General features: G+C 39.6%; 1 long non-coding RNA gene and 1 pseudogene across 7 annotated transcripts in view; one reads left to right on the top strand and one right to left on the bottom strand.

The window, feature by feature from the left end:
* LOC122065375 overlaps window positions 1-18,351 on the top strand; it is a 31,502-nt gene that overhangs the window by 9,338 nt on the left and 3,813 nt on the right. The gene's annotated exons all lie outside the window — the stretch shown is intronic.
* Window positions 10,516-11,336, bottom strand: LOC122065372 (annotated as a pseudogene).

The raw sequence follows: 18,351 nt of genomic DNA, 5'->3' as shown, positions 1-18,351 counted from the left end.
ATTTTTTAGTAAATTGGGTTATGCTACGGATTTTTTGCATAATGAGAGGGTTGGGAAAGTTCCAAATTTAAGGATAATCTGGAAGTTTGGTCATAGGCATCCTATGGTAGTGGTTATGTCTGAGCAGCATATGTCATTTTTGTTTTATTGGTCTAGGAGTGGTGTGAGTTTTTCCTTTGTGCATGCTAGTTCTTTCAAGGCCAATCATTGTAGTTTGTGGTTAGAGTTGGAGTTGTAGGTGTCTGCTTTAATGCCATGGTCAGTTATTGGGGACTTTAATGCTACCTTAGCCTCTCATAAGAAAAGAGGCCCTGATACATTTAAATTTGGGTCAGCAGCAGAATTTTAGGCCATGGTGGATGTTTGTGAGTTGCTTTCTGTCCCTTCTCAGGGCAAGAAGTTTACTTGGACAAATAACTATAGGAGGGGTCAGGTGGCAGTGGTTCTTGACCGTGATTTCTGTGATGAGAAGTGGTTGGATGTCTTTAAGACTGTGAAACAACGTGTCTTGGTGTCATCAGTTTCTGACTATGCTCCACTGTTGGTTGTTTCTAATGATGTCGCTAAGCCCAAAAATATTCCTTTTCGTTTCTATATTTTTTGGATGGATAACGATAGTTTTTTCTTTGTGGTGGAGGAGGCTTGGAGGGGTCATTCTTGTGGTGATCCTATATATGTTTTAGCTCAAAAACTAAAATTAGTGAATGACAAGCTGAGGGCCTGGGTGAGGTCTACTTTTCCAAATTTAAATGAAGAGGTGGAGAGGGCAAAGCTGGCTCTAAAGGATATGCAAGACATGATAGAGGTGGCTGGTACATCAGATGATTTATTTAATAAAGAGGCAGATGCAAAGACTGCTTTATGGAAGGCAAACCAATGCAGGATAGGTTATAGTCAAAAAAGGCTAAGGTGAGATGGATGAAAAATGGTGATTGCAATTCTAAATTTTTCCACTTATCAGTCAAATTGAGGTGTATAAAAAATCAGATAACTACTTTAAAGAAGGAGGATGGCACCTGGATTTCTGATCAACAGGGCATTGCTTCTTATGTTTTTGATTTTTTTCCAACATTTTCATAAGGCTTTTGTCACCACAGCTCACAATGATCTATTAGAAAATATTCCCACTATTTTGATGGCGGAGGATGTGGCAAGTTTGGAGGCTACTCCAAGTAGAGAAGAAATTAAACATGCGGTGTGGGACTTGGATTCAGTTAGCTAGCCTAGTCCTGATGGGTTTCCAGGAAGTTTTCTTACAAAATGCTGGGATATAGTTGAGGATGTCTTCTGCAGGGCTTTAAAAAAAATTTTGTGGCTAGTCAGTTACCTAAAGGCATAAATAATTGCTTTGTTACACTGATTCCCAAGGTAGAGGGGGCTTCTTCTTTCGACAGGTTCCATCCCATATGTATGGGGAACTTTTATTATAAGGTGTTAACCAAAATTATGTCTTCGAGACTTCTAGTTTTACTGCCAAGGTTGATTTCAGATGAATAGGGTACGTTTTAGAAGGGAAAAATAATTTCAGCCAATATTAGTCTTGCCTCAGAGCTTTCTAATCTAATGCACTCTGCGATTAAAGGTGGTGGATGGGATTGAAGTTGGACGTGCAGAAGGCTTATAATTCGCTGTCTTAGAATTTCCTGTTTGGAACTCTGAAGAAGTTTGGTTTCTCTGCAACTTGGACTTCTTAGATTCACAACCTTTTGGTTTCTTCTAGAATCTCTGTGCTGGTGAATGGAGGTCCGGTGGGTTTCTTTGAGGTGCGACGAGGTCTACATCAAGGTGATCCATTATCACCTATATTATTTATTTTAGCTGAAGAGGTTCTTTGTAGAGGTCTTACTGGCTTTGTGTCCAAGGGGATGACTAAGTCTCTTCCTAGACCCAGAGGTGTGTCTACTCCTTCTCACTTATTGTTTTCTGATAACATTTTCATTTTTATGAATGCTTCTACGAAGTATGTGAGAAATCTCTAGAATTTCTTGGTTAAATATTAGGCCTTCTCAGGTCAAAAATTTAACCTCGAAAAAAGCAGTTTGTTTTTTGGGAGTGTAGCCCCCCACAGGAAGCAATTCATTAGTGAGTATTTGGGGATAGTGCCTGCTAGGCTGCCCACATAATATTTGGCTGTTGACCACTTCAAGGGAAGAGTTAAAAGAGAATATATGCTTCCTCTGTTCGATAAAATTAAGAAAAGATTATCAAGATGGAAGGGAAGGCTTCTTCATATAGCGGGTAGGGTGGAGCTTGTGAGATCGGTGATCTCTAGAATCCCTATTCATAATTTTGGAATATACTGGTGGCCAGGGAGTTCAATTCAACTAGTCGAGAAGTGGATGCACAATTTTGTCCAGTAAGGAGATATGGACTCAGGGGAAAAGATAGTGGTCAAGTGGGAGGAAGTTTGTAAACCCATAAGGGAGGGGGGTTTAGGTATAAAGAAGTTGCGTGACGTAAATTTTGCTTGCTTATGTAAATTATCAAGGAAAATTAAACATGAGAAATCTTTGATGAGTTCCTTTCTTAGTGATCGCTTTGTGAAGGCTGATGGATCTTTGAAATCTGGTCACATTACTTCCTCGATATGGTCAGGTATTAAAAATGTGTGGAAGTGGATGGAGTCTCATAAGTAGTGGACTATTGGAAATGGTAAGCAGATAAACTTCTAGAGAGACAGCTAGATGGGAAGCAGCAAATCTATTGAAGGGATGGCTGATATGCAGTTGGGTTTCGTTAGCACCATGAAAGCAAAGGTTTCAGATTTTGTAAGACAAGGTGAGTGGTTCTTTCCCCAGACTGCATCTATTTTTATGAAGAATATTATTGCCCAAGCAAAGAATATTAGGGTGTCAAAAGTGGAGGATAAGTGCCATTGGGTGTTAACATCTTCTGATGTGTTCACCTTGACGTCAGCTTGGGAGAAGGTTAGAAGGGTGTCACCTAAGGTTGGTTGGCTGCTTTTGGTTTGGAAATCTCAGCTTCAGCTAAGGCAGGCGATATTTGGATGGAAAGTGGTGAAGAATAAGTTACCAACATATGACAATGTAAAAAAAGGGGAATTCTCTTGCCTTCACGGTGTTCCCTGTGTGGGTCTGCAGAAGAGTCTCAAAATCACTCTTTTTATGAGTGCTCTTTTGCGATTTCTTTCTGGCATAAATATTGTTCTTGTTTTTGGTGAGATGGCCTGGTTTTGTTGACCTTGATGCATTAACGGCTTGGTGGAAGGCTCAAGCATCAAAGGTTACCTTTAAGGGGGTGTAGTTGAAGGGTTTTGTGTTAATTCCCTACTTTATTTGGCTGGAAAGGAATGGAAGGAGATATGATGGAGTTAGTAATTCTTTTGAGCTATGCTTCAGTCTGGTGAAAAGTGAAATCAGTTCCCAAACTTTAGTCCATTCAGGGTCAGTGATCTCTATATTGGATCTTTTGAATGCTAGAAGCTTGGGCTTCTCAGGGGTTCGTCGTAGGCCTTGGGAATTTTTTGAGATATACTGGTGTCCTCCTCAGGATGGATGGGTGAAATTGAATACGGATGGTTGCTCAATTGGCAACCTAGAGAAATCTGGAGCAAGCAGTGTCTTTCGGAATGAGAAGGCTGAGATGATTGGTATCTTTCGAAGTTTCCTAGGTGTTCGAACAAATTTTGAAGCAGAGTTCATGGCGCTTATGATCGGATTAGATGTTACGAAGGAGATGGGTGTTCAACGCATATGGATTGAGTGTGATTCAGTGGCGGTAGTTGTCTTCTTCCTAAAGAGAAAACCCCCATGGTTGCTTGTCAAAAATGGGACACGTGAATGTCTTTTTTGGAAGGGGTGGACTAGAAGATTACTCACTGTTATTGTGAGGTAAATTCAGTGGCTGATTTTCTTTCCAAAATCAGCAGCTTGTTTCGAAGTTTCTTTTCTGGTAACAGCTTGGTCTCCTTTGGTGCAGATGGACTTAGATATGGATGCTTTTGGTTGTCCTAGATATAGGATGATCTAGAGATTATGTTTTTCTTTTTCATTGGTGTGGTTGGGTTGTGTGGTAGCCTTTTTCTGCTGATGGCAATGCCGAAGGTGGAAATTAGGCTTCCTCTTCTCTTCCAATGGTGAGGGGTGGTTTGCTGACCTCCTCGAATTTCCTTGTAGACATATTTTTCTCTTTTTTTACAATTTAGTAAACATGATTTTCTAGTGAAAAAAAAGTTTATCCACACACACACTCGAAGAAAAATATTTCGCTATACGTGCAAATGCACCTGTATATTTACTAGTATAAGTATATATATATATACTAATAACAATAAATGGATGAGAGAGAGAGACAGGAAGCTAATGATGGCCTCAGCATAAGCTATCTAGTGTCCACCCTCCAGAATATGGGAGGAGAGAGAAGCTATGGAGAGGCAACTCAGGTCACCAATGCTGGTTATGATCCAAAAGGGGGCTGGCCTCCCGATCGAGGTAGACAAGCTCTAATCACATATTTTTTGAAGCCGGCCTCGGCATAGGAGAAGGAGAGTGAATCACTACTGCAATCGCAGCCTGGGATTCAAGAGGGTGGAGGACTAGTGCTCATGGGAGATCTTATTCTGTAGTGGTGGGGAGAACCATGCCGGACGTGGATGGATTGCCTGACCCAATCCATGCTGGTGCTAGCACTAGCACAAAAATCATTGTTCCTCAAGATGTCTATGAGGAAAGACTTCTGGCTTTCAGATTTGCATTGATTGGAAGAGCAAATTTCAGACTCATCTCTATGGATGATATTCATAAGGAGGCATGTGAAAACTGGAACCTGAAGGGTGGTGTGAAATTGGCTCCTATGGGAAAAGGATACATACTTTTCCAATTTGAAAAAGAGAGAGATATGACGACTATGTGGAGGTGTAGTCTCACTAGAGTTTCTGGCCAAGTTATCAGGTTCCAGCAATGGAAGCCTGATTTTGATGTTCATGCGAAGAATCCCACTAAAAAGCTTGTCTATATTAGGTTCCCTTATCTGCCCCTCGAGTACTGGCATGAGAAGACACTCGTGACCATGGCAAAGGCTGCTGGGAGGCCAGTAACGCTGGATAAGTGCACTTGCTCTGCTACTATGGGATAGTTTGCTCATGTTCAGGTGGAGATCGAGGTGAGAGTGAGTAGGACTGATGAAATTCAGGTGGAAAGACAGCAACCAAGTACGAACAAGGTTTTCTAGTTCAAACAAGTGACAAGCTACGAGGATGGCTTGACTAGATGCGGCTTTTGCAAGAAGGTGGGGCACTTGGTGCATTCCTGCAAAGATAGGAAAATTTTTAAAGCTAGGGAGGAGAAGCACCCTGAGGGATCCATCCCTGGTGCTGTTTACACCGAGAAGGGTGGTGATCGAAATGCTGTGCATCAGGAGGGGTGTGCTTCGGTGAACGTGTCCAATCGGGTATGATTTCTTCCTAGCCAAAGGAAGGATCACATTCTATAATTAGATCGGCCAATTCAAATTCTGCCCTAAATGATCTTAGGTTTTCAAATTCTACCAACTTTAATGGTAGCTTTGATATTGTCATTCCATTGGGAGATAATGAGAATATAGAAGGGAATATTCCAAGTAGGTCTGGGATCTCTCCAAGTCAGCTAGTTGAAGAGGATAACGATGAGGAGGAGGTTGATTCGGACCAGGGCACTGAGTCAGAGGATGGGTCGATGGACCCAGATGGTGGAACAGTGAATAGATCCTTTGATGGGTAAGAATGTGGTCTAGAGAACCGGGTTTCTAGAGAGGGGATTGTTCCTCACAATGGACCAAGAGTTCAAGTAGTGGCTAGGTGCACGGGAAAAGGCAGAGGGTGGAAATCAATGGCCTTGGCTAGGGGAGGCGGCGTTTCACACCGGGGTCAAAAGAGAAACGACAACCACGTGGAGTGGTATGATAATGTTATCTCTTCCTTCAACCCTCTGCAGATTGAAGGGGGTGCTATAGTGGAGACTCATGATGATGTGGAGTAAATTGACAGAGCTCTCTGTGAAAGCAAAGAAATTGAAAAAAGGCCTAGGAGATAGGAAAAGGGGAAACAGGTGGACAATACGGGGCAGACTCTGAGGAAGTCTGACCGTATTGCATATTAAAAGAGTTCTAAATGAAGGCCCTCTTTTGGAATATTAGAAGGATGAAGAAGGCCGCAGAAAGGTTGGCTTTGTGTAATTTATTAAGGGATAACAGGCTAGATATTTTGTGTGTGGCGGAGCCTATGATGAAGGTGAAGGATTTTCCTTCTTTATTCTTCAGCAAGCGGGGGTTCGACTAAAAAATTATCCATAATGATAGAGATGGTAGAGCCCCAAATCTCTGGGTGGTTTGGCACAGGGGTATTTCTAAACCTGCGATTTGGGCTTCTTCGAAACAACAAATCACTATGTCTGTTCGATGGATGCAGACAAGTGTTTTCATCTCTATTGTTCATGCAAATTGCTTTTGAGCAGCTAGGAGATAGCTGTGGGCTGAGTTGGTGGCGGCATACCCTGGACCTCACGTGCCTTGGATGATAGTTGGGGACTTCAATGCGAACTTATTTTCTCATGAAAAGAGAGGACCAAGGGCTTTTAACTAGGGATCGGCAGAGGTCAGTGATGCAAATCCCCTCACAAGGTCAAAAATTTACTTGGTCCAACAATAGAAGAAGAGGGAATGTTGCTGCAGTGTTGGACCGTAGCTTCTGCAACGATACTTAGATATCCAATTTTCAAAAAGCGCATCAGTTCGTGCTCCAAAGGGTAGCATCTGAGCACTCTCCAATTTTGGCGGTGTCTGAGGCGTCTGAGAGACCTAGAAATTGCCTGTTTAAAATCCAGAGATTCTGGATGGAGCATGAAGACTTCCTGTCCACTATTTGGGAATCGTGGGTTGATGACATTACGGGGTCCCCTATGGTTGTCTTTGTGCAAAAGCTTAAAAGATTGAAATGGGTGTTGCATTCCTGGGCTAAAAGCAATTTCCCTAATTTTAATTTGGAATTAGAAGATGCTAAGAAGGGCCTGGAGGAGGTTCAACATGAAATTGAAGTGAATGGGATGTCTGATATTCTTTTTTCTCTAGAAGCAGATGCAAAAATCAGGCATCTTAAGGCATTGAAAAATTATGAGAAATTATGGGCTGAAAAAGCTCGCATCAAGTGGAGGTTGTTGGGAGATAGATGCTCTAAATTTTTCCATATTTCTGCACAAATGAGGAGAATTAAAAATTCACTCAGAAAGGATGATGGTGTGGTGATCTCTAATAAAGACCAGATTGAAGAGCACGTGACAGGCTTTTACGAGACTTTTCATAAGACCATGCCCTTACATGAGCATTTGGAGCTGCTGGAGTGTATCCCTTCTACCTTGGAGGAAGATGATAGGACGATGGTGTGGTGATCTCTGATAAAGACCAGATTGAAGCTCGCGTGATAGGCTTTTACGAGACTTTTCATAAGACCGTGCCCTTACATGAGCATTTGGAGCTACTGGAGTGTATCCCTTCTACCTTGGAGGAAGATGATGGGCTCCTACTTGATGAGATTCCATTGACCCCGGAAATTAAAGCTGCAATTTGGGAGCTTGACCCTAAACGCGCCCCTGGTCCGGACGGTTTCCCTGGCTTATTTTATCAGGTATGTTCAGATATTATTAAGGTTGATGCTTGTAAGGCTGTTATTTCTTTTGTAAAAATAATCATATGCCTTACGGGATCAATAACAATTTTTTGGTGTCGATCCCGAAATTGGAGGGTGCAAACCCCTTGGAAAAATTCCGCCCTTTATATATGGGGAATTTATTATGTAAAATTATTTCAAAATTATGGCTTCGAGATTGTCCAAGGTTTTGCCTAGAATCATCTCTGAGGAGCAGGGTGCCTTCTAGAAAGGGAAGATCATCCAGTCCAATATTAGTCTGGCATTGGAATTGGAAAAACCTCTACGCAAGGGGGAGGTATGGGGCTGAAGATTGATATCCAAAAGGCATACGATACCATTTCTTGGAACTCTTGTTCCATGTCATGCGCAAGTTTGGTTTCTCTCATAGATAGACTTCATAGATTTATCAGTTACTGCATTCTGCAAAAATTTCGGTCCATTTGAATGGAGGGTCAATTGGTATGGAAAGGGGTCTACAGCAGGGTGATCCGATGTCCCCCATGTTGTTCGTCATTGCTGAGGAGGTGCTCTGTAGAGGGTTGGTTGATTTGGTTGCTAAGAAGAAAATGAAATCCCTGTCTGGTCCGCATGGTGTAGTCACTCTTGCCCATAGCCTTTTCGCGGACGACATCTTTATTTTCTCCAATGCCTCTATCAGGTATGTGAAGAATCTAAAGATTTTTTTTTCGAAATATGAAGAATTTTTTGGGCAGTGAATCAACCTTGAAAAGAGTAAGTTGTTCCTAGGTTCGGTTCCTCCCCAGCATAAACAGGCTATTATTGACGTTTTAGGCATCTCTATGTGTAACTTCCCTACCCGGTACTTGGGTGTTGAAATTTTCAATTATAGGGTAAAAAAGGAGTCCTTGCTTCCGATTCTGGACAAGGTTAAGGGCCGGCTGGCAGGGTGGAAAGGAAATTTACTCTCTATGGTTGGGAGAGTGGAGCTTGTTCGCTCGGTCATTTTGGGGATGCCTAACTATAGTTTTGATGTTTATTGGTGGCCCTCCTCTATGATCACTACCATAGAGAGATGGATGTGAAATTTCATATGGACAGGGGAGGTTGATTCGTCAAAGAAAATCACTATTAAATGGGACATATGCTACAGGCCAAAGGAGGAAGGTGGGTTGGGGCTGCGAAGGTTGAGGGCGTCCTCCATCTGGCCTGGCATTAGGAAGGTTTGGAAAATTGTCACAGAGAATGAGCGATGTATGGTAGGGAATGGCAAGAAAATAAATTTCTGAAAAAATAAATGGGTAAATGGCTCCTCTGTCCAGATCTAATTGAGGTGGAGGTCAGTGAAGATCTGACTTTTATGGGGAAGATGGACAAATTTATTGAAAATTTCCAATGGAAATTGCCTCCTGTTCAGTCAACTAAGATGGACGATATTTTTAATTTGATTAAAAATATTAGACTTCCTATGTATGATTTTGATGACAAGGTTTTCTGGAAGTGCTCGTTGGATGGATCTTTCTCGGTCAAGTCAACTTGGGAGGAGATTAGGACTCGTAATCCTAAGGTTCCTTGGGAATCCTTGGTGTGGTGTAAAAAGGTGTAGCCCAGAATGTCTATTTTTGGATGGCGGTTGATCCACGGAAAGCTACCCTCGGACAAACTGGTGAGGAGGAAAGGCATCGCTCTTGCCTCTAAATGCGATTTATGTGGTGTAGATGAAGAATCCTTAGATCACCCTTTCCTTTGGTGCCCATTTGCGAATGAAATTTGGTGCGGGTGTTTTAATATTGGATAGTCGCCTCCTTTATTCATTCCTATACTTTTCCAATGGTGGAAAAGGGCGCTAAATCAAGTCTTTTGTAAGGAAGCCTGGGTGATGGGGATTGCTATTGTGGCAGACAGTATCTGGAGAGAAAGAAACCTGAGAAGGTATGATGAAGCTCGGAGACACTCCAAGTATGTGTGCCTTTCTATTATTGAGGAGTTAAAAAGGTGCAAACCAAATACTAAAGGAGTGATTAGATCCATGGCTGATATGATGTGCTGTAGAAAATTGGGGTTGATGGGGCAGGGAATTCCTATCCGACCAATTTTAGAGGTTCATTGGTGTAAGCCTCAGGTAAACTAGGTCAAATTAAATTTTGACGGCAGCTTAATTGGAAATCAAGGGCGTGCAAGTGCTGGCGGAGTTTTTAGAGACTGTTTGGGAAGAGTTCTGGGATCATATAAAATCTTTATGGGGGTTATAGGGGTGTTTCCCGCTGAGATGGAAGGGCTGAAGGAAGGTTTAATTCATGCTAGAGACTTGGGCTTTAACCAGCTCTGGGTTGAGTCTGACTCCTCTTTGGTTGTGATGCTAGTGCAACAACGAAAGATCCCCTAGTTTGCAGCTCAACGATGGGCCTTCCTAAATCCATACTTGGATGGGATTAATTCGAAAATATCTCACATTTTCAGAGAGGGTAATTCCATTGCGGATTTCTTAGCAAGAGATGCGGCCAAGACTGGGATCTCCGGATCTAATGTAAATTTCTCGGGTCATGTTGTGGAGCTTCTTAGCAAAGCTGCTAATAGAAGACAGAGTTATAGATTCTGCTATTTTTTTCCCTCTCCCTCTCCCTGCTGATGGCAATGCCGGAGGTGGGGGGCGGGGGAGGTTTAGCATTGGTTGCTTGTTGGTGTAATTTTCCTTTCTCTTTTCATTTTAATAAAAATTATCCTTTAGCGGAAAAAAAAATGGATGCAAAATTTCTAAGGTTGCCTTACCTAGAGAGACTTCTTTTTGGTATGTCGAATTTTGATGTAACTTTGATGACAAGTAGATCTCCTGTCCTCTGCTCTAATGTTAAATTTTTACTAGATCATTGTCCAAGTGGAAATAAAAAAGATTAAAAATCTCAGTACTACAGTGGACAAGATAAAACTTGGTGGTATGTAATTTAATTTGAACATAAAACACGAGTACATGACTAGCATAAATAGATGGACCACCTAAATAACTCAATAACCTTTCCAAAAGAGAACAAATGGGGAAAATTGTGGCCTAGGAGGATACAACTACACCAATGCATGGAATCTTCAGTACGCGTTGTCGACTTCAACCAGACTAATTTCTATGAAACATATGCTGTGGGGCTCAAGGATACAACACCAAAAACTTTCTAGCTGGAAATTTCAATGGCTTTGACCCCTGATTTCTTCACTTCTCTTTTAGGAACAGTAACAGTGAGCACTCCATTCTCCATAGCAGCCTTCACTTGATCCATCTTGGCATTCTCAGGTAACCTGAACCTTCTCGAGCACTTGCTGCTCGATTCGGTGCCACTGGTCGTTCTTCTCTTCCCTCTCCTTGCTCCTCTCTCCACTGATCTGAACTACTCTGCCCTCTTCCACTTCCACCTTTACTTCTTCCTTCTTCAGCCCAGGAAGATCAGCTTTGAAGATGTGAGCTTCGGGGGTCACCTTCCAATCAATTCGGCCATTGACGAATGCAGCATTCTCGTTGGTGAAACTGAACGTATCCCAGATATCCAATGCGAAGGGATCGTGGCCACCAAATAACATAGGAATGATTGACATTGTCGCTGGGTTTTTTGCTTTGTCAAGGATCGAATTGCTGGGAATTCTCGACTAGAACTTAGATATTTGATTTGCCCTTGGGGATATTTTTTTCAACGTTGCAGAGGAAGGACACTAATCCTGTCTTTATAGAACAGGGAAGGGTCAAGGGAGGACTCCAGAACTTTCCTGGGGTTTCCTTATTTCGCCTTCAGTTTCCCTGGTTTATTCTGACATGATTCTAGAAACTTCTAGCACTTTCCAAACCGTCAGAATGTAGAAACTTCTGTTACCTAAAAACGAAAGTACGTAGGAACTTCCGACAATCTGTGGGCCGCAAATGCGTTGGGCAGGGCTTGTGCAAACTAAATCCTGGCCAATTTGAAAACCAAGCCCTAGAAAATGGTTATCGTAATTTCTGTCTTTTTTAATCAAATAATAATATTAAGTTAAAAAGTGAGTTTGGAACAGCTAGAGTTTTTGATTCTTTGATCACAGTTTTTTTATCAATCGCATTATAGGCTATGTTCTTAAGCGCACCAACTAGGTTGTTGTTTTGCTTTACAAAAAAATTGGTACTTGTACAAAAGATTAGAGTTTTCCAAAAAAGTGATAAGATATAATCCATGGCCACCAAAAATACTGCCATAACAGGTTCCCAAGTCTTCAATTTCACTCCAGATCCCATCGACATCCCATCTTCCTTCCATTGCTTGCTCCAAGGTCATTAATTAGAAGGCCCCATGCTGCTGTTTAAATATCTTCTCCTGCCATTAAATAGTTAGCATAGAGTAAGGCACAATCCCTTGGTGTTATAATAGTTATTGCCCATCTAGAAATATTTTTTCTTTTGTTTGTTATTATTGTGATAATCAGGATTGCTTTGTGAAAAGAGGGTAAAATGAATTGTAAAGGTAAATTATTAGAAACCTAGTACTAAACTTGTTGTAGAATAGTATAGGTGTTTGGTTTTTCTAAAGCCAAAAATTATCTAGTTCCTAAATTTCCAGATATAGTAGCACATGATAATAAAGTTGTTCAAGAAAAAATCCATATTGATCAGACATATGTCATTAGAATTATAAAATACATAATTAAATGAGGAAAAAATGATAAAAGTAGATAATAAGTTTTGACTCCTCTAGTACAGGCTGCCCTTGAGAAATCTCAAGAAATGAAGACACGCCATGCTTATTGTAATTGAACTGAGCCACTTATAATTATATGGAGATATCCACGCCACTTTGAAAATAATATTGTTAGTCCATTGTGAAAATGGTAGAAAAACACCAACGCCACAGATACAGGCATTCAATGACAATCGTGTGTGCCCCTACCTGGGGTGTGCACCCATGTATGTCCATGCAAGGGCCTTTCGCTAATAGAAAACATGTACCCTCAAATGATATATGGGAAAAGGTTCTTTGAGCCTAAGGCGTATACTTTGCCTACACATGAATTGTTTAGGGAAGTAGTTTTATGTCTACGAGTGCAGCCTATGCTAGAATCCCCTATCTATTTCTCAAACGAAATTTAGTTGTTGCCTTAGTTGCAACCAAGTAGCAGCAAATCCTATGACAGCCAAAGAAATAGAATCTTAAAGGGTATTTTTGGAAAATACTATAACTTGGAGGATATTTGTGAAATCAAGGGGAGAGTGAATTATTCCATTTTTGTGGCTGCTAGCAAGGTTTGCAGCTAATTGCTAGTAGCCAAATTTTTTTCTATCTCTCTCGTCCACAAAAAAATGGGTAAAGGTATCTTTTCAGAAGGAAAAGAGAGAGACAGACACTTGGGAGCACTGATGTATACTATAATGCTCTTGGACAAAGTTCTTTTTGCCACTTATAATAGTTCTTTTGCCTAGTCATGTAAGATTCAAATCGATCATTTACCTTTATTTTTCATATAAAAAAATATTTTTTTTATGATTTTACCCCTATTTCGGTACAAATACCTGATCCCAGATTGGTCAAGTATTGGATTCATTGATTTCTCTCAAACCAACAATTAGATTCTTTATTCACTTGGAATTTAGAAAGTCAAGAAGATGCGTACATACACAATCCATGACTTAACATTCTACAAATTATCATTAAAAAAAATTAATAATAAGATTAACATTCTTCAAATCAAGTCGTCTAGTTAAAAAAGAAAGTTTCCTCAAGGCTATGTTTGGTAGCCAAGAGAAGAAAAGAAGTTAAAAAAGAAAGTTTCCTCAAGGCTATGTTTGGTAGCCAAGAGAAGAAAAGAAAAGAAAAAAAAAATCTCGAAAATAGAAGAATAGAAAAGAAGTGAAATGGTAAGAAAAAAAAAATCTCGAAAATAGAAGAATAGAAAAGAAGTGAAATGGTAAGAAAAAAAAAATATTATGTTTGGCTACCGTTAAAAGAAAAAAAATAATAGTTCTTGTATTTTCTTATATTTTCTTTTACTTTTCGCAAGATTCTTTTTTCCCTTGCAGCGAAAGAAAACTTCATCTTTCCTAAGGTAAATTTTGAAATTCAAAAAAGAATCTTCTCTTGGTTCAGGGCATGCCAAAAACAAAGAGAATTTCTTAAACCTACAATTTTTTTTATATTTTTTTTTAGTTTAAGAAACTTTCTTTGGACTTAGCATGACCTAATTCAAGAGAAGATTCTTTTTTGAATTTCAAAATTCACTTTGGAAATGATGAAGTTTTCTTTTGTTACCAAAAAAGAAATCTTGCCAAAAATACAAAAAACCACAAGAAAATATAAGAACTTTTTTTTTTTTGTATTGTAACCAAATATACGTACTTTTTTAATTTTCCTATCATTTCATTTATTTTCTTCTCTTTTCTTTTCATTTCTTTTCTTTTCTTCACTTGGTCACCAAACACAGCTTACTTGAAAAAAAGAGAGCCAATTGCCAGAGTTTTTCAAAGCTCTCTCTTGGCCGTGGAACTGCAATAAAAATTTAATCTTTCAAGTAAGGCAATCGAAATCTGAAACTGTTTCCTAATTCCCTACTTTCATAATTTTCAGTTATTCAGAATTTAGAAACTTAGAAAGGCCAGGGAAACCCAAGTAAACGATGAAATCGATCCTCCCACACCCCTCTCCCTCTTCTATATATATGGAAGGGAAGAAACCTTCTCTACTCTACCCCATCTTCCCCTGCATCGTTGAGAAAAATCTTTCAAAGCTCTGCAACTCTCAATCCAAATACCAAGCAGCTACGTATACCGCTCTTCCTAAGCTTCTTCGGTCACCGCCCACGAACCAACTTCTTCGACGACGACGACAATGATTCATGGAATTCAATCAATGAGTGTGATCCATTCAATACTGATTTTCCTCCTAGGGTTCCATTCAATTCTGGTTACCCCTTCTCCAATTCCCTCTCATTGCCTCACTCCCAATTCTCAAATGAGATTAATGCATTCACCAATGCACCTTTCAATAGGAATGAGACTCCAGAAGCTCAAATCTTCAGGGTTGAAATTCCAGGGCTCAACAAGGATGAAGTGAAGGTGGAAGTTGAAGATGGTTGTGTTCCTAAGATCAGTCGGGAGAGGAGCAGATAGAAGGAAGAGAAGAAGAAGAAATGGTATCGATTCGAGAGCAGCAGTTGGAAATCTTATAGTTTCATGCACTGACGACCCTCTTGAGTTCTTATTATAATCTTATTGAACTTTGTAACTTGGGTTTGTTAGTTCGTAAGATTTTGGTATGAATAGGTGAGAGAGAGAGATTATACGTTTCAATTGAGAGTATACATAACAGAACCAGTCTTTTGTAACGTGAGATATAAATACAAGAGATGCCCTTAGTTGGCTTACATGAAGATATGAATAGAAGTGTACAGGTGATATGAAACGGAGAAAGAGCTTATAGGTAATCCAAGTTGTAGCTTAACCAGGAAATTAATTTTTATTGGTTGATTTAAATCAACCTCCCCTTGCCTTTGCCTATATTACGTCCTCCCCCTAAAAATTTGTTTATTACATTTAAACCCAAAAAATTAACACCGTAAGAGGTGTTAGTTTACGGTGTTCGTTTTAGAATACAAAAAGACATATTTACCCTCCTCCTCCTCCTCCTCCTCCTTCTTTTTCTTGAATCATCAAGCGCCAGATCAGTCTGACCCTAGACTAGTAATGCCTGAATTGGGTAGCGATTTCAATCCCTCTATCCATGAACAACTACCACCACTGCCGCAGCCGCCACTGCCGTCAAATTAAGATCCACATTTCCAAGTTTTTATAGGAGAAGTTGACATGAATCATATGAAATAACCTAGAGGGGGGTGAATAGGTTATACTAGTGGAATTTTGACTCTTTTTGAAATACTGTCTCAAGTGTGATTGTAAATAAGAAATGTGGAATGAAATAGAACAAGCACAATCACACAACACCGAAAATTATAGTGGTTCGACTCAATCCGAGTCTAGCCCACTCCCTACAAGAATCCTCTTGTAAGGTATTCCACTAGTTCTCCCTTTCAGTACGGTAGGTAGGGAAGAAAACCTCTACAATCTTTTTCACGGATAAGAGTATCCTTACAAATCTCCTTTACAGGCAGAGAGGCACCTTTACAATCACCTTTGCAGGTAGAGAGGCATCTTATAATCTCCTTTTAGGTAGAGAGGCACCTTACACTCTTTTAAGGATAAGATGATCCTTACAATCTCTTAAGGATGAGAGGGTCCTTACACAAGCCTAAGTACAGTTTAAACTTAATGTAAAATAGAAAATGGAGAAGTGGAATAAAAGAGGATTACCTCTGGTGTGGTGCAAATGAAATATGCAATGATAATAGAATGAATGCACCTTTTGAAGTCATCTTGGTGCTTGTAATGTAAATTCCAAGATGAAGATGAAGACTTGTAGATGATTTTGAGTTCCTCTTGAATGTAAAATGAAGAACTTGAACTCAAGAGATGGTGTAGACCAATTCTTACTTCTAATGCTCAAATAATGCTTCTCCAAAGTTGAGATTGATTGTTAATTAATGAGTAGCATTAGAGGTATTTAAAGGTGAGCTTAGGAGAGCATTATAGGCAAAAAATCAGGCTCTGATGGTCGTATTCTGGGATCACCGGTCGACCGCCATCGGTAGTCGATAGATCGAAAAGAGCCGTTATAGCAAAATATAGCCGTTGGGGCACTTTCAGGTAGTCACCGATCGATCGAGACTTTTTACCGGTCGACCGTCTATGGTCTCGGACAGTTTCAATCGACCAGAGCTTCTAGCCGGTTGACCACCAACATGACAGACTTTGTTTTGACAGAACGCTGTCATACTGACTAGTCGTTAGTGTTTTGATCATAACGTTTTGGTCCGACCTTGAAATGACCTAAAATTAGTTGCTTTGAAATTGTGACTCGATTTCCTACAACCTCTATGAAGGTTTTATCTCCTGATACCGATTCTAAGATTATCCAAAATACCCTTAAATCAGATTAATGTGATTTTCACAGAATTTCACTAGAACACATTTTTTCTAATATGTTCCTCACCACTTAGAGACTCTCCATACATGGTCAAGGTATGCTCTATGGTCATTCTAGTATGATGCAATGCACATACATGTGGTGAGTGCACATATATATATATATATATGTGTGGAAGTTATAAATTATATTAAAAATGACCAATCTATCCTAGTGGTCTTCTTCTTCACTTGAACTTTCCACTCTTTGGTATTTCATCTTCTTTTCTTCTTGTTTACAATTCCACGTCTTTAAGCTTCATGTCTTGACATCTTGAAGCTTAAATTCTTATGATATCTTCTTCAAGCATTGATGCCAACTTGTTGATACTTTTCATTTGATGACTTCAATCTTCATTTCTTTCTTTCATTCACCAAATTCGATCTTTGATATGAAGTCTCTACAAAAAAATACTTGAAGAAAAATTGTGAAATACTTTCATATGTTTGTTATCATCAAAACCAACTATAGGAGTGTGGGCATATCCCTAACAATCTCCCCCTTTTTTATGATAACAAGCAGATGATTTTCAAATAAAATAAATAATCAATTATCAATAAGTTGGAGAATCATTTCACAATTTCTCCCCCTTCGTCAACAGCAAAAAGTGGGGTTAAAAGTCTCTATATTGTCTTTCCCCCTTTTTAACCTTGACAAGGAGTGTGGACAAAATAGCTCCCTCTATGCTTAAAAAAAATAAGCATGTAGTCAAGACTAAAACATGCTCCCCCTAAGCATATGCATCATGTAAAAATGCATTCAAAAAACGAGTATTAAGCTAAAGCTCCCCCTAAAAATATACAATGGTTGTCAATGAAGCTAACATACATTCAACCAAGATAGATCATTAAAAATTCTAAGATGGTTAATGATGCCAATCATTACCAATTTTGACAAACATTCTACTGTTTCAAATCTTCCAGCAAATATATTTATCAAAGAACCTTTTAGAGTAGGATATTTCATCCCTTCTCTAATGATACCAAAACAACCATCAATGCATCATCCATCTTTTACTTTGGATCTTTAAGCCAATAGAATCAAGCATATATTGGTCCCCATAATCGCAAGGGTCCATCCATGTTACAATCAAAATATCCCTTCGGTTCCCAAACCCTTTTGGGTGTATGAGGTCTAAATGGTGTGTATGCCTTTTGTGAATCATATATTTCAGAATGTGCAGGTGACCTATAAGATTTAACATCTCTTTGAGTCTTATATGGTCTATAAAGTGGATAAGGGCTTTGTTGTGCATATGATTTTTGTGGAGTATGTGATCTATGATATGTCTGTGGCCAATAGGGAGAATGTGGCCTGAAATCCCTTTGAGATTTGAAATTCCTTTAAGGTCTATCATGGCTCTTGGAGGGAGTGTAATAATATGCATAATGGATGTTATTCCTTTTTTAAACTTGCCTTTAGTCATAATGGGGATTTCTTCTCTTTGGAGAAACTACATTTTCTTTCTCTTTCCCTTGAGGTGAGGTTCCACCATCATAACCAAGTCCTTCTTTGTCTTGAAGACTTTTGCATTGGGATTCCAATAATGTATCCAAAGTCTTTTGGCCTTTAGTAAATGTATGAAATATGGTAGTTAACTTTGAGTTATCCTCCTCAAGTTCATACATTTTAGATGTCAAGGATTCTATCCTCTTGTTGAGGGAAAGAACCTTCTTTTCCAAATTAGACTTTTCAGTCTCAAGTTTCAATCTTTCTTCATATAAAGCTTCAAAA

This window comes from Macadamia integrifolia, unplaced genomic scaffold, assembly GCF_013358625.1.
Source record: "Macadamia integrifolia cultivar HAES 741 unplaced genomic scaffold, SCU_Mint_v3 scaffold1987, whole genome shotgun sequence".
NCBI classification, from domain to species: domain Eukaryota; kingdom Viridiplantae; phylum Streptophyta; class Magnoliopsida; order Proteales; family Proteaceae; genus Macadamia; species Macadamia integrifolia.
The sequence above is the reverse complement of the archived record's forward strand: the minus strand, read 5'-3'. Positions and strand labels throughout refer to the sequence as shown.